Genomic DNA, 21,682 nt, shown 5'->3' with positions numbered 1-21,682 from the left:
TAACAATAATGAAAAAAATTACCTGCTTCTGTGATAAGCACTTCGAGTGTCAACAGAAAAACAGCCTTACCTTCTACAGCCTCTTCATCCCCAGGATAAGTAACTGAGAGCACGGCAGAGGAAAATAAAGTCTAAGAGGCAACTGGTCCAAGGCCCCAGAGTGGGGTGTGTCTAAATCTTTCTGACGCCCAAAGCCTATGCTTTTGGCTCTACCACACTGCTCTGTTAGAGCCTTCATCCTCAAAAGCACATCCAAGTCACCCCAATATACGTAATGAAGTGTGTCACACCATGAATTTCTCGGAGGGTTGGTCAAGTGTATTGCTAAAGTGGGCCTAAGCTCCACTTTCTAGACCACTGTAGCCATTTGATATTGTTAGCCGGGTCCAAGCATTAACCACTGTCAACGTCAGCTGGCATGGGTTCATACTGGCCACACAGGCTCACAGCTGAGCTCTCAGAATCTGAGGGACCGTGGCCTTGCACCGGGCCGAGAGAGATGATGCCCATCGGCAGGGAGTGGGTTGGTGAGAACTGTTAGCTTACGGGACCAGTACTGGCCAGTGTCAGGCTTCTGGAACCAAAACTGTTGTTTGTTGCAACTTTGACAAGTTAGCGGGAGACAAGTTAAACTCTCTAATTTGTAAAACGAGGTTTAAGGAAAATTCCTCACATTGGTGGTTCAACTGGCAGTTCTGAAGGAGTCCAAGAAAACTCAGGAAGCTCTGTGGGACTGCCAGAGACACGCCAGCACCTCTGTCAAGGGCTCCTGCGTCAAAAGCAGGAGTGGGATTTTCAGACCTATTTGCATAAAAGTTTATATTTTAAAAAATATTCTTTTTTGCTTCTCAGGGATAAGAAAATAGGGAATCACTCCATTTTACACATGAGAAAAATGAAGTCTGGAGAGGCCAGTGTTCTACTCAGTGAGGCATCTGGAGGCAGGTAACCCTAGATCTTGGTCTTGGCTCTGCCACTGACCATCTGTGTGAGCTCACCAAGCCTTAACATTCCAATCCATTATAGTCCCAACTGCTCGGTGCCGTGAGGCCTTTTAGGACAGTGCCTGCCACGCGGTGAGCAGTCAGTAGATGTCAGCTGGTCCTATGTCACACAGCTGGCCAACGGTGAGCTGTTACTGCCTTGACTTCCAGCAGCCGTCCATTTATTGAAAGTGTCTGCATTGCGTGAGCACGACCTGGCTTTTCTTGCTTATTTGTTAGTTTATCTTCTCTAAACTCTAATTCCCATGAGGATTACTCTTCTCAGAGGCCTCAACCAGCAGCCTACATGCTCGGCACATAGTAGGCCTTGAGTGTAACCTTTGCAGGATTATAGGAGGCCCCTTTGAGATGTGAGGAAGGTTAGAGTCTCTCCCCCAGAGAAGGCACACAGTCAAACACACTACCACACACAGAACTGCCCATCCCAACACATGTGCGCACACACACTACACACACACACACTTTCATGTCTGGGGCCACAGACCCAGAATCCCTGAGGAGGAAGTTGGCCACCTATAAACACAGGGATCCCAGAGGTCTCTCAGTCGCAGATCCGTTCTGACAGTCTGGGCGATGCTCTAACCTGCGCCTGGGTAAACTGGGCTGACTTCTCCCGGGGGAGCAATAAGCCAGGCAAAGTTGCTTGTGGGACTACTTCCCTCCTGCTGAAGATGCTGCTTCCTGGCCCTCGACGCTGCATGGCAGAGGCTGCTCTCCACCGCCTTACGCAGATTTAATAATGTCCTGAGGCCTCAGCCCACAGAAGATAAAGGTGTTTCCACCTCCAAGGCTCCAGGCTCCAGGAGGAAGGTTCTTGGAAACCATGCGGGAGTCATTTGATATACTGAGGCGACAGCTTGTTGGAAAAAGTGATCAGAGAGAGAAAGAAGGAAAAAAGGAAGGGCTGGGAGAGAGCAGGGGAGAAAGGAACGGGAGAAAAGGAGAGCCCCTAGGGGTGGGTGGAGCGGGGCTGGAGCACAGTGAGCCCTTGGCCATCGCAGCTCTGCCAGTCACGTGCAGTATCACGCCAGGCCCTGTCTGAAAAGGCTTTTATTTGAAAGAACTAGACGCAGCCGATTAGAGGAAGCAGGCCAAGGGCCCTGCCGCCCCCAAGTACAACTCGCCTTCACTAACCCGGCAGCAAGGAGCCAGAAAGGCCTTCTGTCTCCAGAGGAGAGCCCCAGGAACATGGCTGACCCAACCCAGCAATGGGGACTTCACCTGGAGCCTGAGATGAGACTCTTCACCAGGGCTGCAGGCTCCGAGCCTTGCTGGGGCTGCCGACTTGCCTCTGGAGTCAGGCAGGCCTGGGCCTTTGTCCTAGCTCTGCCGTCTATCAGCTGTGTGACTGTGGGCAAATCACTCAACCTTTCTGAGCCTCAGTTTCCTTCTCTGTAAAATGAGCATAATACTATTACTTACCTAGCTCACATGGGTAAAGGCAAGCTTTCCCAAACTTCAGTCCTTTCTCTCCTGTTTTCGTAATTTCTACCCAAATTGTGTAACACCTCTGGCTTTATCTGCATAATATGTTTCTTTTACTTGACTCACTTTTAAAATAAGTTAAGCCCCTACTTTGGCCTTATTCTAATATCTGACAATCACGAGCTAGATGGGCTACATACTTATTTTTGGACTTACATGAAAATAAACATATCACTAATAAAATGAAGAATGTCAGGTAACACCAGAAAACAGGGTCTGGCACAGAGCCTGCCTGCACGCACTCCACATGCCATGCGGGGTGGCTGTCACGCTGTGACTCAGAAGTGCAAGTGGAGGGATGGTGATGGCAGGGTCTCTCCAGGCATCTGCTCCAGGAACCCTTCCTCCATCTGGGGCACCAGTCCCCTTCCTGGGTTCCTCCTTCACCTGTCTCCTCCACCTCTCCCATACTGCCTCATGTTTACACGTATAAAAATCACCCTACATGAAGCCAGCTATGTCTTTTTATTGTCTAGTTCTACGTAAGGAGGAAATCGCCTTCCCTGGCCCAGCCCAGTTGCACACGTTTTTCCCATCTTCACAACTCCCTCTCCACAACTTGGCAAAACCTGAACTTCTAAGGAAGGGAAAAAGTACTCCATCTGTACTGCCTGGTTATTTGTCAATTCTGCCTAGATGACTAACCCAGAATCTCCTAATTACAGCTCCACTAGGAAGCTGTAACAGTTTCATTAACAAAAAAAGTAAAAGGGAAAAACCCCAAATTCAAACCTTACAAAAAATTCTCACCTTGTAAAAACAAGCGAACACACAAACAAGCCAATCGAACAGAGTGGGTGCACTATGTCTGTGGCCTCAACGAGGCTGGAGGCCATGTGCACAGAGGAAATAGGCATGGGATGGACTCAGCAGTCCCAGGTCCAAGTCAAGAATCTGCACTTACCAGCTGTGTGCTGCTGGGCAAGGCACTTGACCTCTCTGAGCCTTGGCTGCCTCATCTGCAGCTGGGGGTCAAAGGGGCCAGCTCATGAGGCTGCCTTGTGGACTGGGCACGGTGTGAGTGCTTTGTGAGGTGGGGCGCACCCCGTAGACGTGAGAGGTGTGGCTGTCTTCCGATGTGAGGGGTCGCTTTGGGCCTGGCCTGAGTGAGCTGGGAGGCAGGTGCAGTTTATCTGACCTCACGCTGGGCACAGGGAATCCCTGCTCCCAAAGGGTTCTCTTCTCAGCTAGCTGACGGCCAATCCCCCAGCAGATGCTTCTCCCTCCAGGGATATTAGTACTTGAACCAGGATTCCCAGAGACCTGAAAGCCTTTCAGACCCAAAGGGCCCATCTTTAACCAGGGCATTTTAGGCATGGGGAGGCACTCTTGAGTGGGGCCCCATCACCACTCTGGGGTGATACACGCCCCGTGGGAAGAGTTCTGCGATGATTACAGCTTCCAAAGAACTAGGATCCTCTCGTTTTATTCCTAGGGAAGGAACTTGGGTCCCAGAACCAGCTCTGACTCTGACCTGGAGCCCCAGCCAGCCCCCGTCACAGGCTCTGCTCGCTTTGCCAGTGGCACCTGAACAGGCAAGGCACTTCAGCTGGAGATCAAGGTTTGCCCTCCAGTCCCCACCTGCCTCGGGCCCTTGCAGTTGGGGTCCAGCAGGCTGTCGTTTCTGGCCAGCCCTGCAGGTTCTGGGGAAAGGGGACCACCTGGACAGAGCACCTCAGGGGCTCTGGTCTTTGGAGCCCTTGACCCTGGGCCCAGCATCTGTGTATCCCCAGGGAGGGCTGCCAGCAATCAGAGCCCAGCCACGCTACTGAGGCTGCTCCGGAGTGACCAGTGAGCCACTTCTGCGTCCCTGCTCATGCAGGCGTCCTTGAACGCAGCCTTGTGGACGGCCACTATCATTCCACTCTGCATGGGAAACAAATGCCTCTCTCTTCAAAGCTGAAGGACTTTGCTTAGATGAGTTCCATTCCGGAGCCCGTTGCCCTGGCAACAGGCCTTTGGGGGATTTACATCTTATGCATCACAACAGGGGAACAGCCATTCAGCAAGTTGAGGGAGGGTGTAAAAAACCCCACAACACAAAACCAATGTGCCTCCTCCCCCACCCAGAGTGCAGCCACAAAACAAACCGGAATCAACAACAGAAATCTCCCACAAGCCCATTTGGCCTTGGCTGGCTATCAGCCAAACAGGAATTCAAACTTAATCAAACTTTCATGCCTTCCTTGTAAAGCTCAGGAAATCAGTAATTGGTTTTGTAATTGAATTTTCTGATCACGTATCAAAGGACTGGGTCCTGCCAAAGGCCAAGGAATGGACTGTCTCCAGTAAGGACAGCCAAGGTCCCTGATGGAGGCTCTGGAAGGTAGGGGAGGAGAACTAACTGCTGGTGGGCTAAGAATAGAGCTGCTATTTATAACCAGAGGAGGAGCGACAGACAGCTGAGCCTTGCCCTCACAAAGTGGTCTCCCCTCAACGTCCACCCCAGCAGCCGCCGGTTTCTGATTCAGAAAGGAAGATTTTGGCAATGGCGGCTGCGGCACGCAGGGTGGGAGACGGGGGAGACAGAAGACAGGGAGACCATCTCGAAAGGAGCTATTCCAAGAGCGTGCAGAGGAAGGAGCCCGGCTGGGGCAGGGGCCTGGCAGAGGGAGGAAGGGGCTGATGCAGGAGCCATTCTGAAACAGGAAGTGGCACACAGGAGGGGAAGGAGGAGTCCAGGGTTTTCAGCCTGAGTAACCGGAGGAAGGAGTGTTTTCAGTATAAGGCAGGAGGGTGGAGGAAGCCAGCTTCGTGAGGCTGGGTTTTGCACAGTCTGGGGTTTGGGGGCTGACGAGCCTTAGCAACGAGACTGCCAACTGGTGCAGTTCAGCTTCTGTGTGCCCTCGCCAGGTGCTTTACCATCAGCACCTCATTTAATCTTCATAACAGCTCAAGGAGATCATCGTTTACTGTTCCCATTTTACAATCTGGAAAATCAAGGCTCAGAGAACAGAGGTGAAGGATCTGCTCACACGTGAGCCTTGGAGTGGGGACTTCGACCCAGGACTGTCTGATCCCAGAGTCCACAAGTTCAGCTCCAATGCCATCCCACCACTCTACCTGCAGATAAAGGTATCTCCCAGCCAAACAGAAATAATCAGAAAAGGGTTCCTAACACTCAAAGAGGGGTCTGAGCTAGAGCTGAGACCTTGAGAGTCAGCGATCAACATCCGTTCACTAATTCACTTTAAAATGTTCAAAAGCAGGCCACAGACTGAGAAAATATTCACAATGCACATACCTGACAAAGCACTTGTATCTGGGATGTATTTTTAATAAAAAACTCTCATAACTCATTAACAAGAGGACAAGCCATTAAAAAGGAAGAATAAAAAATGTGAACAGATACTTCACAAAAGAGGTATTATATAAATGGCCAAAAAGCACACAAAAAGGTGCTAAATATTATTAGTCATCAGGAAATGCAAATTAAAAGCACAATGAAATGCCACTATGCACAAACCAGAATAGCTAAAATGAAAATGACTGACCATCCAAGTGTCCATGAGAGTGTGGGACAACAGGAACTCTCACACATTGCTGATGGAGTTTCAAAGAGTATAACCACTTCAGAAAGCAGTTTGGAAGTTTCTTATAAAGTCAACATACCCCTATGATATGACCTAGCAATTCCATTCCTAGGTATTTACCAAAAGAAGTGAAAACATATGTCCACACTAAAACCGGTACATCAATGTCCTAGCTGTATTATCCATATTAGCTCCGGAACGGAACTAACTCAAATGTCCATCAACAGATGAACAGATAAACTAAACTAAGGATGGTCTCTACTTGGGGGAAGTTTGAAGCTTGGGCACAGTGAAGTACTCAGGTGTTATGGAGAGAGAGAGCAGCAAGAATCCACAGCCAGGCAGAGGATCTGGGAGGGGAAAAGTCTGTAGCATCTAGATCACATCCGGTCCAGTTGTTTTCTTTCTTTTTTTAAAGCAAAGGCTTCTGCTGTGTTTGAAGCGAGCATAGCAGCCCCTAAGTCCTACAAGCTTGGTCTTGCACAAAGTACTAAGCTGGTCCCCCACCCCTTGCACATGGGAAGCCTGAGGCTCAGAGAGGGATGGGGTGCCTAAGGGGGCCTCTAAGTTAGTGGCAGAGTCAGGAATGTAACTGGACTCCCCTCGCAGTGCCCAGCCTAGGAGTCAGGCCCCCCGGGGGGTCAGAGTCTGACTCTGCTACTAGTTAGGCAAGTGACTTAGCCTTTCTTTGTTCATCTGTAAAACGGCAGTAATAACACTGATCACAGGACTGTTGGCACAGTTAAATGATATGACGCAGTGGTTCCTAATAACTCATAATTGGGACCTAATGCCTACAGAGCACAGAACATGTGCCAGGTACTGGTATCGATCCATCTGACGCCTGAACCACCCTCTGCTCTACATACACTATGGGAACATACTACAGAGGAGGAAAGCGGTACAGAGAGGTTACGTGGCTCGCAAGCACCGGGACCACAGTTCATCAAGCAGTCTAGCAACTGAGCTCAGCCATTCATGTGTCATTTTTTTTTTCCCCACATCAGTAAAGCCCCCAAATAAGCCTCATCTTAAATGATATTTTATGTGAAATTATGGGCTTTAGGTATTAAGTGATTTTTTTCTAATATACATTACAATAGATAAATAATCATGAAAGTAAAAATGAAAGGTTTATATGTACCACTTAATCTCCTATCCACCAAACTATGTGTTTAATACCAGAGAAACACTGACATAACCCAGAAGAAGTTCCTAGAACACTGGCACACAGCAAGTGGAATGGAAACTCCAGAGCTATCCTGTATCTTGGTACCAGAAGGGTGTCTATTTCCCAGAGTTGGGGTGAAGGAGATAGGGTGGGCGTGGGGAGGCTCTACCACAGCTGTGACCAGAAGTGAGTTTTCAGATTTGCTCCATCATGTCTCAGAGAAGCAATGCTCTTTAACTGCTCAGTCCGCACTACTCAGCTGGGCCCAGTGAGGAGCACGAAATAGGGCCGAAGGAGTCATGAAAATGGACCTCTCACCACATCAGAGTCAGGGCTTCGAGGAGCTGGAAGTGATCTGGCTAAAGTTCGCATCTGGGCACTGGACCAGAGACTGGCTCCCTGAGGACAAGAGCATTTTGACTTTTCTTTGTGGGATCACAGCTAGACATTTCCCAGACCCGCTTGCAGTTAGGTGTGACCAAGTGACCAAGTTCTGGGCAATGGAATGTGGCCTGGCCCCAGAAAACTTCCCTTACAAACTTCCATGTGTTGTCCTTTCCCTGTCTGCGGCCTGACATCAGGAATCCAGCAGAAGACCCCACGGTTGAGGGGCTGGCAAAGTCACAGACCAGAGAGAAGGAAACAGCCCCTGACTGCGCGGACCAGAACACCCCCACCTTCCACGTTAGACTGCAGTGTGAACAAGAAACATCCCTTTACTGTGGTGAGCCAGTGGGATTTTGGGGTTGGCTGTTACAGCAAGTGAAGTCAGGCAGTTTTTGGAGTGTCAAGGAACTTCTGTTGCTACCATACTGGGACTTAGTCGTAAGGAGGTGCCAACGCTTTCTCTAACATATTGGAACAACACTGGGCCCCTCCCAGAGTAGTCAATTACCAAATAGGAGAGCGGAGGTGAACTTGTTGTCCACAAGCCATGTGCATGCTGTGCAGTTAGACACAGTGGATGGCAAACCTGGCTCCAGTTTACCCACAGGGTAGACGAAACTCTAGTACCTTCTGACACTGCTCTGGGGGTGCAGCGGGACAGTGCACGAAAAGCACTGAGTGCACAGTGGATGCTCCGCATATGGTGGTCTCCTCTCTACTCTGTCACACTTATCCTGTGGGGCTGTGGGCACAGCTCGTCACACAGCCTCAGAAACCCCCAAATCCAGGGAGACCACATCTGGGTGCAGTTCAGGCTGTGGGCTGGGCAAGAACCTGCTGGGGACGTTGTCCACAGAGCAGGAAAGAGCCAGTTCCTGTAGCCCCAGGAGAGAGCAAGTCCCTAGGAGAGAGCAGGCAAGAAAGATGAGTAGGCCAGAAAAGAAGGAGGCCCAAGCGAGGGGGCAGGGGCAGAAGTGGGTGAGACTTCAAAGGACACCATCAAGGAAGGGGAAGGACAACCCACAGAATGGGAGATTTGCAAATCATACATGTGATATGGGACTGATGTCCAAAATACATAAAGAACTCTTATAACTCGACAGTACGACAAATAACCCAATAAAAAAATTAGCAAAGGTTTTGAATAGACATTTCTCCAAAGAAGACACAGAAAATGGCTAAAAGCATAGGAAAAGATGCTCAACATCCTTAGTCATCAAATGCAAATTAAAACTACACTCAGGTACCACTTCACCCACTAGGATGGCTGTAACAAAAACAATGGACAATATAACAAATGTAAGCAAGAACGTGGAGAAATTGGAGCCCACATATATTGCTATGGGAATATAAAATGGTATAGCTGCTTCGGAAAACAGTTTGACACTTCCTCAAAAAGTTAAAAGAGACTCACCATATGACCCATCCATTCCACTCCTAGGTAACCACCCCAGAGAAATGAAAACATGAGTCCATACAAAAACCTATACATGAATGTTCACAGCAACATTATTATGATAGCCAAAAAGTGGAAATGACCCAAACGTCCATCAACTGATGATGGATGAACAAAATCGGGTATATTCATATAATGGAGAATTATTTGTCTACAACATGGATGAACCTTGAAAACATTATGTTAGGTGAAAGAAGCCAAACGCAAAAGAACAAATATTGTATGATTTCACTCATATTAAATGTCCAGAATAGGCAAATGCATAGAGACAGAAAGGGTTGTTAGGGGCTGGGGTTGGGAGGGTGAATGGGGAGTGTTGCTAACGGGTACAGGGTTTCCTTCTGGGGTGCCTGTGCTCTATGCCCTGTCTAAAGAGGGGCCCAGTTCCAGGGGAACAGCACGGAGCCAGCCTTCAGTAGGCATCAGCTCTCATGTTTGTCACGTGTGTGACCCCCGCCCCCCATGCTGCACAGTCCTAGGGCAGGGGGTGTTGTTTCCATTTAGCAGTTGAAAAGCTAAGGCCTGGGAGATGGCCTGGGAACAAGCTGGCTCTGGAATTCAGGTTCCAAACTCATTCTGGTTCTCCACGATCTGATTCTTAACAACTCTCTGCTCTGATTTCAAAGGGGGCCATACTGGAAGTGGAAAGGGCAATGGGCCCAGTTTGGGAATATCTGGGTCTGAGAGCAGCTTTGCCACTGACTAGCTGCTCGACTTTGGACAAGTCATTTGAATTCGCTGAGCCTCAGTTTCCTCATCTGTAAATACCAGTTATACTTGCCCCACAGGTTGGCGGTTCGGAGCTCAGAAAAAGATGGTGGAAGTGAAAGGGATTTACTTTTGTGCCAAACCCAGGGCTTGGAGCTGGGAAACAAAGGGTTCATGCCCATAAAAGAGGTCACCACAGAGCTGTGTAATGGGTAAAGGCCTATATTCGAGCCAGGCAAGTTTATTAGCAAAAACCAAATCAGGGAGGCAGATCATATAGGCTAAATCTTCTTAAAGAGAGTGCTATGGACTGAATGGACATGTCCACTCAAAATTCCTATGTTGAAGCCCTAGCCCCTCAGTGCGGCTGCATTTGGAGAAAGGAAGGAACAAAGGTTAAATGGGCTCATGGGCGTGGGGTCCTGATCTGACAGGACTAGTGTCCTTGCAGGAGACATCAGAGGGCGCTCTCTCTCTCTCCCTCTCTGCAGGCATGTACTTAGGAGAGGCCACGTGAGGACATAGCGAGAAGGCGGCCATCTGCAGGCCAGGAAGAGAGCTCCCACCAGAAACCAAATAGGTCAGAACCTTGATCTTGGACTTCCTGCCTCCAGAACTGAGAGAGAATAAACATCTGCTGTTTGACCCCGTCTGTTATACACGGTAGCCCAAGCAGACTAACACAAAGAGCTTACACATATTAGTGTGCTGGGCACTGTTCAAGCCCTTTACATCGTCCCAAGCGTGAGGGAGGCACCATTACTACCCCATTTTACAGAGAAAGAAAAGGAAGCACAGAGCAGATGGGCAATGGCCCCCAGGTCACACGCTGGCAGCAGCAGCCCCGGACTCTGTGAGGAGGCAGGCTGGCTGCAGAGGGTGTGAGCCTAAGCATCTGCTCAGTGCCAGAAAGGAGGAGACAAGTCTGTGAGCTCGCCATGTGCACAGACTCCGAGGGTCTTGTCTGCTGCCAGCCTGGCACTTACAGGTGCTCCATAAATGTTGAAGGAAGGACGGAGAGGATGTCCAGGCCAGGACAACAATGATCAGGGAGTTCCAGGGCCACCAGGGCCTTCTGGCTCCCATACACAGAGAGCACAGTCTCCATCCTCTCGCCTCATACCCTGGGGCGGGGGTGGGGTCTTTAAACCCCAGCTCAGGGCCTCTGAGTGCTATTGGGAATACACGTCAGTGGGCTGCACTTTTCATCGTTAGTTCTGGCTGGTCCTTTCCGTGACTGTCTCTGCTATACCCACAGGAAGACATTTCCCTGCATACCTGAGGATGCTGTGGCCCTTCGGACAGCAGGATCTACACAGTCAGCTGGCCACAAGATCCAGTGACAGTATGTATTCTGGGGTCTTCAAAGGACCACACAGCTAGCTACAAACAAAGCTGGGTCTGACACCCAGAACTCACACCTTCACCAAACTCTTCTCAGCCAAGGCCTAGGGAGGAGAAACGGGCCTGGCTGCATCTCCGAGATCCTGACTCTGCCAAGCCTGCAGGCCTCATGGTGCAGAGATGTCTGTAGGGTTGCTTGACTCTGTGATGGCTGCTTCTTGAGGCTGGAGCACCTGATATGCAGCCAGACCTGCAGGCCAAGAAGGCTGGGCAGGCAGAGCCTGCCAGTAGCTGTTTCCTGGGCTGAATAGTGACAGCAGTGGGAGGGACCTCTCAGTTTTGGAAGCCTGGACAAGAGATATGTACATTCTGACCCCAGGAGACAGCTCAGCACACTGTGGGCAATGACTCTGTCCATGGAGCAGAGTTTTTTTGAGCACCCACCCACTCTGGGCTAGGCACTGCGCTGGGTGCTGGGCACTGATTTCAACTGGAGTCATATAGGCCCTGTCCCTTCCACTTACAGTCTAGTAGGGGTACAGACATTAATCAAATATTCACACACATACACACTTACCGATGTAACACAGCCCTGAAGTAAGTTCCCAGGGCTCTGAGAGCATCAGGACAAAAGGTCTGCCTAGTCTGGGGGACCAGGAAAGGCTTCCCACAGGAGGTGACAGTAGAGCCCAGTTCTGAGGGGGGAACAGGGCTAGAGGAGAATGTCTCCTGCAGGGGCCACAGCTCACACGAGAACCCTGGGGCCGTGAGCTTGCAGCATCTAAAGCGTCAGCAGCAGACCCTGTGGCAGGAGCACAGACCCACAGCTGGCAGGACTCTATCCTGAGGGGCAAGGGTGTCACTGAGGGCTTTCAAGCAGGGGATTAGATAGACATTTGTAAAAGCTCTCGCTGGCTGGTGAGGAGACTGTTGCAACTGTCTGGGGGCTTGACCAGGGTGGGGCGATGCTCAGCAGCAGCATCTCCCACTGCCCTGAGCTCCAGGTGCCCTGGTGGTACCACAGGACATGTGCTCAGGTGCTCTGGGTTTAGGGCGTGGGTCAACGAAACGCCTGCAAAATGTTTGTGGTGATGCCCGAAGGCGCCCCTGGCTCACACCCCAACCCTGAGCCTGCTCTGTATGCTTCTGCCATCTCATTCTCGTCAAGCAAACAGCTCCCGAAATCCACCTTCCCTCTCCCCACCACCCAGGGAGCCTCCAGATTGACCAGACCGAAACTGACAGCTTCACATGGACGTTCACCCCCGCGCTGCCCCGCAACATGGTTACCCTTGACACAGATGCAGCACCGTCACACCTGACAGTGTTTTTCTGCCTGATTTAGTGGCTTCATCCCCAAGGCTTGGTGGCCTACATGTGCCAGTCCACACTGGAGCCCCCATTGGGCTGGGACTCTGCCCTTATCTATAGCCCTGACCCCAAGCTGAGTGCCCTGGGTACTTGCAAGAGCTCCCTCTGCCATTAACAGTCAGCTGGCCATTGGAACACCAGTCCCTCCTTGAGAGAAGTCAGTTTTCATCTTACACATGTGCGCTGCCTCTGAAACTCTGGGATACAAATGAAAAACCTTGTGCTTGGCAATCACCTAAACTTAGCAATTAACTTCTGCCAGGAGAATTTACAGAAATTTCTAGAATTTACAGAACTGAAATGGGGGTGAAGTGGAGGGGAGATCTATCAGGCCATCTGGTTCCTCTGGAGGACAAAGGACTTGCCTGAGGTCACACAGCCAACCAAGAGCAGGGCCGGGCCTGGAGCCTGGCTCTTCTGTGAAGGGTCAGTGTTTTTCTGCCATGAGCTCAGGCCTGGCACACCTCCGGTTCAAGAAGGAGCATTACCTGACAAAGACCCTAGCCTTTCCCTGCTGAGTTCCTGGGGCCCAGGCAGACCAGGCCCCTGCCCCTGCCGATGCCAGAGTCACAGTGAGGGAAGGCTGGTCCCCACACTGGCCACTCTCCCCAGCGGGCTAGGCGGCTGGTAAAATAAGGACTGTGGGGCTGCGTTTCCTATCTTCCTCACTTTTCCCAGGAGGAAACAAGCTCCTTGCAGGGGGTAGGCCTGATTCTCCTCTCTCTGCCCTTCTTGGAAACTTCTTGGACTTGGAGCCCAAGCCAAGGATGGGTTTGCTTCCTGGCACGCTCCGAATGGGGACTCTCTAATTAACAGGTGGCAAAAAAGAGATCACTCGCCCAATATTTGGTGCTTCACTCCCAGTCACAGGCTGGTCCACCCCAGCAGTGGTAGTGACAGAAGCAGAGGGCAGTGGCCCTGTCCTCCGACTGCTTGGGGAGACCAGATGCAAAGGGGAGCATGGGATGGGGACACCGGAGCAGGAAAGGCAGACCTAGAATGGTTATTGCAAAGTGGGAGTGTGGTTCTTGCTTCCTATGGGGACAGGAGAGAGGAATGCAAGTGGAAGAAAAATCCTTGGTCTAGAAACAGGAGACCTGGTTCTCGCCCCAGCTCTGCTGTGACCTGTGGTAGGACCTTGTACAGGTATCCCCTCGCACTGTGCCTCTGTACCCCTTCTGTGAAAGGAAGGACTGGGTGAGAGCAGCAGGTCCCAGAGAATGGTTATATAACTTAACAGGATGGCTCAAAAAAGGGCAGAGAAGCTCTGGATGAGACACACATCAACGAGCGTCCCTTCCGTAGGGCTCTGGGTGCCTCCGACACGGCAATGCACACTGTGGTTCCCCAAGAGGAGGTTCAGGCTGGGTTCCCAAACTTAGTCGACAAGAAGGGTTGTGCTTGATCACATCATGGGACTAACATCTGGTGAATCCTGGACTAGAAAAGCGCCAACGGTTCTCCCAGCACAAAACCGCACGCTCGCAGCAAAGTGCTCACTAAGAAAGCTGTGATTACACTCCGGGAGGGCTGCTGCAGACCATGAGGGATGGGACGCACAGTGAAGGGAAGTGCTGGGAAGAGCCAAATCTGCTATTTAAAAAACCTGAATTACTGATACATGCAAACGATGTGGATGAATCTCAGAAACACTGTGTGGAGGGAAAGAAACCAGGTGCTTCTTCCAACTGTAGAGATCAAAGCAGTGGTTGCCTCTGTGCAGCCCGAGAGGCTTCTCCGAGGAGGGGCAGGAGCGCTGGGCCTCGAAGGATGAGTGGACCAACGGGAGGCTCTCTGATGAGGCTGCCACGGACTAAGGCCAGCCCTGGTGCAGATTTACCAGGAGGCATGGGGCAAGGCGGGGACCCGTGCTGTGAAGGGAGGCTTGTCCTCAGTAGCTGGCAGAAGGGGGTCTGAGATTATGACGCTCTGGGTCAGGGAAGAACCTCTGGGCTTTGGAAAAAAGTGAATCTAAAGCAAACTGACAGGACACAACAAGGCCGGGAGGGGACTTGTGGCTCTCTTGTTCACACGGCAGTCTTCACCAACACTCCTCCCCCGACCCAGACACCCCTCGGCCCACGTCATGGGGATCTATACTCCTTGGCCTGACACTCAAGGTCTTGTGCAACCCACCCCCCCTCCTTTTCTCCCGTTCTGTTGGCTAGAAGGGGCAACTGGAGCAGCCTCCTAGATCCGAAACGGAAGCAGAGACACTGAGTGTGACAGCAACTCAGCTGTGGACAGAAGGGCCTGACCCCGTGACACATCTGGGCTGCTCAGGAAAGAGAGAAATGCACTTTTGTCTTGTCTATGTCACTGTTATTGAGGGGTCTTTGTTACAGCAGGAAGCCTGCACCCTGACTGAAATACACTGGTGTTATTTTCATTTTACAGAGGAGGACACTGAGGTTTCAGTAGATAAACAACCTGCCTGCGATCCTAAAGCTGAAACAAGAGGATCCACTTTTGACCTCGCACCTGTCTGACTCCTAAGCCTGTGCTCTCTGCCCCGTTCCCCAGAGAGCTCCACCTTGAGGACGTGGATTGTGGTTCTCCAAGAGAAGGGGCAAGGGTCAGACCTTATCACCAGGTTCTTGCTGCAAAGCGGAACTCATGGACTTGGTCCAGGGTCTGGGAGTCAAGGTCCTCCACCATTCAGGTGTATAACTTCAGGCCCTGAAAACAGTGTGGAGCCCCAGCCTGGCCCGGGCCCCTAGCAGGCACCTCGGCCTCCAAGGCTGGACCCAGTGGGCCACCCTGGGCCGGGAGAGCTGCCTTCCTCTCCTTGGCCAGTTGTCATCGGGAGAACCAGCTGGTCTCGGCACCACGCAGGGAAGTACAGCAGGAAAGAGAAAGGGAGGAAGACAGTGGGCGGAAAAGGAGGGGGAGGGCGCCCACAGAGCTGGGAAAGCTGGGCCTAAGCTGGCAGTGAGCTATTTCGAGACTGTGCCCTGGGGACCTCAGACCAGAGATATTGGGGGAGGGGAGTCTGGTTGTGCAAATGCCTCAAATCCACGTCTCCTCAGAAGCTGCTCCTGGGCTGACTTGGGAGAGAGGAGGGGGAAAAAGCCAGGCTGCAAGCCCTTGTGCTGGGCGATGCAAGCTTGCTGCCTGAGCCAGAAAGGATCTGCGGGCATCAGTGGTAATGACGTGTGCGTGCTGTGCTGGAGGAGCACGCTGTAGTGCAAGGCTCTCGTCCGTGGTCATTTGACTGTTCAGTATAGAATCATCCCTGTTTCACTGATGAGGAAACGGAGGCCAGGGGTTGGGGTTAAGGGAGAAGAGGCCAGAACACCCACAAGCAGCTGAAGCTAGGGAGGGGCAGCAGCAGCTCTCTGGACGCACGGAACCTGAAAGAGGCTCCCCCGAGGACTCTCAGAGTGGGAGGCCAGGGCTGCCGTTGTGCTCATGGCCTGGGCGCCCACCTGCATCAGTTAAGCTCGGGAGGCAGAGACATCTATTCATTCACCCAACAGACATGTGCAGCGTTTGGCCGGCTCTGTGCCAGGCAGCGTGCCGGGAGGAGTTCGTGGGATAGGGAGGTGCAGCCTGTCCTCAGAGAGAACTGGGCCTCCTTCTGGGTCTGCCTGCGGTCCACCTGACATGGAACCCCGGGGCAACTGGCACATCGCCCAGGTGGACCATGATCCCTGGATGCCTGCAGTGGTCTCTCAGCTTCTCCTCCCATCACCACTCTTGCTGGCCACCTATCCAGCTCCACTGGCAGCCACAGTGGGCCTCTTCAGAGGCAAGTCTTTCTTGGCCTTTCTTAAAACTTTCAGTGGCTTCCTGCTGAGCTAGGAACAAAGCCAAAATTCCTTCCAGGGCCAAGAAGCTCTTCTCACCTGGTTGGCCCCTGCCTCCTTCAGCCTTATCTCTTGCCCCTCTGCCCCTTCCATCTTTGAACTCCAGCCATACTGGCCTTCTTTCAGACCCTTACGCTTAGTTGGACTAGCCATTTCTGAGCCTTTGCACATGCTGTTCCACTTGCCTGCTACATCCTGCCCCTTCTCTCCCGCTTGTTTGCCCCACTCTTGCCAGTCCCTCCTGCACTGTTAGAGACCTCATCCTCAGTACAGGCCAGGCCTGCTGTCTGGGCACTCACAGCCCTCCAGAGTTACTGAAGGGTGTCCATCTTCTCCCAGCCCGAGCTCCGTGCCAGCAGCACCCCTGCTTGCTCTTGTTCACTATAGTGTGCCCAGCCCTCAGCACCATGCTAGTGCATAGGCCACAAAACGTTTCTCAGATGGACGAATGAGTGAATGAATGAGAGAGAGATGTTGCATGCACCCAGGAGGAGGAGAAGACACTTTGAGCTGAAGGCCTGGGGAGGGGTTTCCGGTGGGAACAACATTCACAGAGTTGTATGCAGCCCTAATAAAGAGGGACAGAGCAGCTGCCATCCAAGGAGCATTTGCTCCATGCCAGGTACTGTGCTAAATACCCCACTGACCCTGGGACACCTGACGGGGTGAGCCTTCCTACTAATGAAGGACCACCCTGAGTGTTTCCCAGGCGACTGTCCCCACCCTTTGCTGCTCTTCTCCTCCTCTCTGGGGCCTTGCCTTGTCTTCCCTTGTCTCCTGCTTTTGGCTTCCCTCTCAGGCCTTGCTGGGCCCTGGTTCAGGAGCAGCTTCTTCAGCTCCACTCCTGCAGAGCCAGCAAGAGGGCCCGGGACTGAGGCCCACCCTGTCTCCCAGCCTGGGGCCAGAACCAGACCAGAAACAACGGCTAAGTTCAGGGAGATGTGGGGCCCCCCTCTTTGACCTGCAGTGTTTCAGAGGCCTTAGCACTGACTCTTCACCCGAGTTTTTAAACCACTGTCCCACCCAGGCTTCCAGTCCCGGCTCCAGGCAGAGGAGTGCGGGGGAGAAGGGGATGCAACAGCAGAGGTTTGTGAGTACTCGGCTCAGCATTTTTTTTTTTTTTGAGGAAGATTAGCCCTGAGCTAACTGCCACCAATCCTCCTCTTTTTGCTGAGGAAGGCTGGCCCTGAGCTAACATCTGTGCCCATCTTCCTCTACTACTTTATATGTGGGACGCCTACCCCAGCATGGCTTGTCAAGCGGTGCCATGTCACACCTGGGATCTGAACCAGCGAACCCCAGGGCTACCAAGAAGCAGAACGTGCACACTTAACTGCTGCACCACCGGGCCGGCCCCTTGGCTCAGCTCTCAACACACATTTTCCTTTTACCCTAACAACCCTGTGCTAGTTAGGATAGGATTACCTCCAGTTTCCAGATGAGGAATCTGACGGGGAGGGATCCTGAAGTGCAGTGCTGGCGAAAGGCAGGGCCAGGGTCAGGGTCATCTCCCTCTGACTCCTAAGCCTGGTGCTAAACCCTGCTGAGCTGTCTCCCTTGGGTACAGCCCTCTGCAACCGCGCTTCCCTGGCTCTAAGAGGAGATCTGGGCCGGTGCTTTGCTATGACCGGCACATCGCTAAGGTTCCTGCTGCCTCAGGTGGGCGGGGAAAAGACCTGAGTCCTCCTGTGGGGACTTCCCTCCCACCGGCCCATGTCTGCTTTTCATCTCCAACTTTCCCATCGCCCCTGCTGTGGCCCCCGCCCCCGTGGAAAGACGAGGTTGGAAGGGTGAGTGGTGGGCTGGGGGCTGTGTGACCACGTGCTCTGCCACCTGGGATCCTGGTTTGCCCACTGGGGGAGAGGCCACCATGGGAACAGCAGCTCTGGCTCCAGGCTAACCTCGATTATCACATAATCCTGCTGTGCAAGATTGAGCCTGGCTGGCCCTCCAGCATACAATGGAAATCAGACACAGTCAGCAGCACTAAAGTCAAGGAGAGATCTGAGGACGGCTATGGTGGCCTCCCCAGCATCCGTTTCTACTGCCTCCATTTCCTTTTTCATGAGCGCCTGGCTTTCCTCTGGGGAATTCACTCTTGTCCCAGGAGCCCCTCAGGCAATATGAGTACTGCATCCCCTTGGTCACAGTGACTGGTTCAGGCATGGACATGTGATCCTACTGGGGCCAACAGGAGAGAGGGACTCCCAGGACCTGGGTAGCTGCTCAGGGAAGATACCGCATGGGCATACCTTGTGCTCCATATGTCCCAGGATGCTCACAGTTTAAGTGTGGTGGGAATATGTGTCAACTTAACTGCTGTAGCTACTGTCTTGCAAGGTGAGAGAGCAATTTTGTGGAGTCTAGAGTGAAGACCACACAGTGGGGCAGAGTGGAGAGATGAAGAGAAGCCAGGGATGTCATCTGAGCTGCTCAGTCAAGCCTCACCTGCAGCTGGACCTCTAGACTTGAGAATCACTGGGCCAGCTGATTGTTCTTTGTTCCACAAGCCAGTTTGATTGTGTCTTCTATCACTTGTGACCAAAGTATGCTGACTTGTCCAGAGGGGGGTCTTTGGCAGTGATGCAAGACCACTATATGTTGCCTCACAAATAAAGAAGAAGTGGGGCGCAAGCTGAGTAAAGCAAAAGATGAATGTGTGTTGGTTGTGGGAGGGGCAGACAGGTTCTGGTTTTCCTAGGGAATCTGTCTCCCATCCTGTGTGTGTGGTACTACCCCCACTGCCAAACACACATAGAGAAGGACCTTTGAGCGGCGGGGGACCCAGATGCCACCTTGGCTTTCCCAACTCGGCCTGTGACTCAGGTCTCACCCACATGTTGCCTCTGCCTTAACAAACCTAACCCCTTTCTCAGTCCCTGACACCCCTGAAATCTATGTTGTTGGTCCCCAGGCTCCTCCCACAGTGCATTGGGTCACCAGGAAGGGGCTGCACATTCATAAAGGGCTCAAATTCGGGGCCTGGACCAAATGATAGATATAGTCAGGGAGACACCTCCGGGGTGGAAGGTGACAGTGTTATCACAAAGTTTAACCTGTGTCCCACTACAGGACCACACGGCCGGCACTGCACTGTGAATCCATATTTTTATAAATCCTGTAACTATTTTTTAGGTAGCACAATTATATTGCATCACATTTGTGGTGGGTCCAAAGTATTAATTTGTTAAATATACACATTTAAAATATACCACAATTTTGTGACCTTGTTTTGGGAATTTTTCATTTTTCAATATGCTGGGAACCTCAAAGAACGGACGTGCTGACCAGGCAGGCTTCACTTAGCTGTTCTCCGCATCTTCTAAGGCTCTTGGCAGCTCATTTGCCACCTTAAAACAACTACTTTGAGCCCAGAGGATGTACCCATAATGCTCCCTCTCCAAAGAGGAGGCTCCCAGTTCCCCTGTGGGGCGGCCGGGCAGAGAAAGGGGGGCCCACCTCAGTCCTGACGGGAGGGGACTATAAGCTTGTCAGAGAAAGAGAGAGAGCGAGAAAGAGTGAGAGAGAGCTAGAGAGTGAGCGTGTGCACAAGTGCAAGGCATCATTGCCTGTGGCTTTCATTTACTATGAACTGGAGTCTTTCATTTAAGTTTCCTTTTCTTTTCTTTCTTTTTAAAATTCCATGCCCCTTTCTACAAGCAACGAACACGCAGAGACCAGCAGTGGCCCAGCCTTGAACACCCACTCCACTTGGCCTGCCACGGATGCGCGGTCAGGAGGGCCAGATAGAGGCCAGGGAGCTGTGCCCCAGCCTCATCTGGATGGACATTCTTCCCAGAGACTACTGCCACAAGCTTTGTGCTGCCAGGGTTCACCTCCCCCAACTATTTTCTTATCTCTGGTGTCCCTTGGGACAACACTTTAGTTTCTAAGCCTATGTGGGTGCTATAGTCTGAATGTTTGTGTCCCTGTCCCCCTGCAAATTCCTATGTTGAAACCTACTCCCCAGTGTAATGATTTAGGAGGAGGGGCCTCTGGGAGGTGATTGGCTCATGGGGGTGGAGCCCTCATGATTGGGATTAGTGCCTGTATAAGAGACCCCAGAGAGCTGCCTCATCCCTTCCGCCATGTGAGGCCACAGTGAGAACGTGGCTGTTCATGAATCAGGCAGTGGGCTCTCACCAGACACCTAGTCTGCTGGCACCTTCACCTCGGACCTCCCAGCCTCCAGAATTGTGAGAAATATATTTGTTTCGTAAGAAAGAAATTTGTTGTTTAAGTCGTTAAGTTGTTGAGTCACCCAGTCTATGGTATTTTTGTTATATCAGCCCCAAAAGACTAAGACAGTGGGAAAACAAAGGCAAAAACTGGAGAAGAAGCTAGGACCCACCCCTGCCACAGCCTGGTGGAGCACCCATCCACCACAGCACCACTGCCACTCCCAGCCTCTGGGCAGGGCTCCCCACTGACTCAGCGTATCCACTGTCAAGTTGTTATTTACTTCCCATGGCAGTCCACAGGGAGGGTGGCAGGCGATGACTGGTGCCATCCCCAAGTCCCTTCTCTCTTGTCTGTGTGTCCTACTAGAGAGGCAAAAAAAAAAGCCACACTTTTGCTTTCTTCAGCTCCCTTGCTGCTAGGCCAACGCGCAGTAAGAAGTTGGGCTGCTGTGCTTCTTCCTCCCGCCTCTGGACTCCTCGTGAGAGGGTGTGTTACCTGCCATCTTGGAAGCATGAGCACCCAGAGAGCCACTGAGGTGCTGACCCAGGCCCTCATCTGCACCGCTGCAGAAGCAGCCCTGGGACTGCCGACTCTTGGGATGCCCTGTCCAGGAAACGACACCACCCCTACTGTTTAGGACACTGTTGGTTGAGTGTTTTTAACTTGCAGCCAAATACATCCTAACTTACATAGTGAAACTCAGAGGAGCTACCTGACCTGCTCAAGGCAAAGTGCTTACCATTTACAGTTAAGGCTGTGACTACCCAAAACCCAATACGTGGAATACCTCCATAACAATGGGAGTGTGTCCCCGCTTCTTGAAGGACAAGGACAGGGGGCGTGTTCCTGCTTGAACTGGTGCCTCTGCACCAAAGGCCTAAGGCAGGAAGGACAAGGGCTTTCTCTTAGGTGAACTGTTTTTCCAACAATTTAGTTCCAAAGACAACTTCTTCAGAATGTTCTGGGGTAGCGTATTCAGCCCAGCCTCCTATAGGGATGTCCTTCATCTCTGGGCCTGGACCACAGCCCTGATGTTCGTGGAGAGGACCCAGAGGCCCAGGGTGACCCTCCATCAACAAGGGAGCACCCTGGCGTACTCTCAACACTTGACTTGCTCAGGCAGGGAACGGCTCAGCATTCCACCCAGGTTCAGAGCAAAGGTTTTCTACTTAGTCCTTAGGAAACTCGGAAACTCAGTCGAGGAGAAACTTCATCTTCCCCTCATCAGCACC

The 21,682-nt window shown here is 51.9% G+C and overlaps 1 protein-coding gene and 1 long non-coding RNA gene across 5 annotated transcripts in view; one reads left to right on the top strand and one right to left on the bottom strand.

The window, feature by feature from the left end:
* Positions 1-21,682, bottom strand: part of GNAO1 (G protein subunit alpha o1) — a 169,650-nt gene that overhangs the window by 56,304 nt on the left and 91,664 nt on the right. The window lies entirely within an intron of this gene.
* LOC139082453 (uncharacterized) lies at positions 1,035-16,872 on the top strand. 3 transcript variants are annotated; one of them, XR_011538465.1, is made up of 6 exons: positions 1,035-1,127; positions 3,925-4,050; positions 7,775-7,917; positions 10,236-10,324; positions 11,003-11,089; positions 14,857-16,872. It is a non-coding gene; the product is annotated as an uncharacterized lncRNA (long non-coding RNA). The 3 variants fall into 3 exon arrangements; XR_011538466.1 differs by having other exon boundaries at positions 1,057-1,187; XR_011538467.1 differs by lacking the exons at positions 1,035-1,127; positions 3,925-4,050 and adding an exon at positions 5,382-5,564.

This window comes from Equus przewalskii, chromosome 3 (assembly GCF_037783145.1).
Source record: "Equus przewalskii isolate Varuska chromosome 3, EquPr2, whole genome shotgun sequence".
In the NCBI taxonomy this organism is placed as follows: Eukaryota; Metazoa; Chordata; class Mammalia; order Perissodactyla; family Equidae; genus Equus; species Equus przewalskii.
Note: the sequence above shows the minus strand (reverse complement) of the source record. Positions and strands in the feature narration are given on the sequence as shown.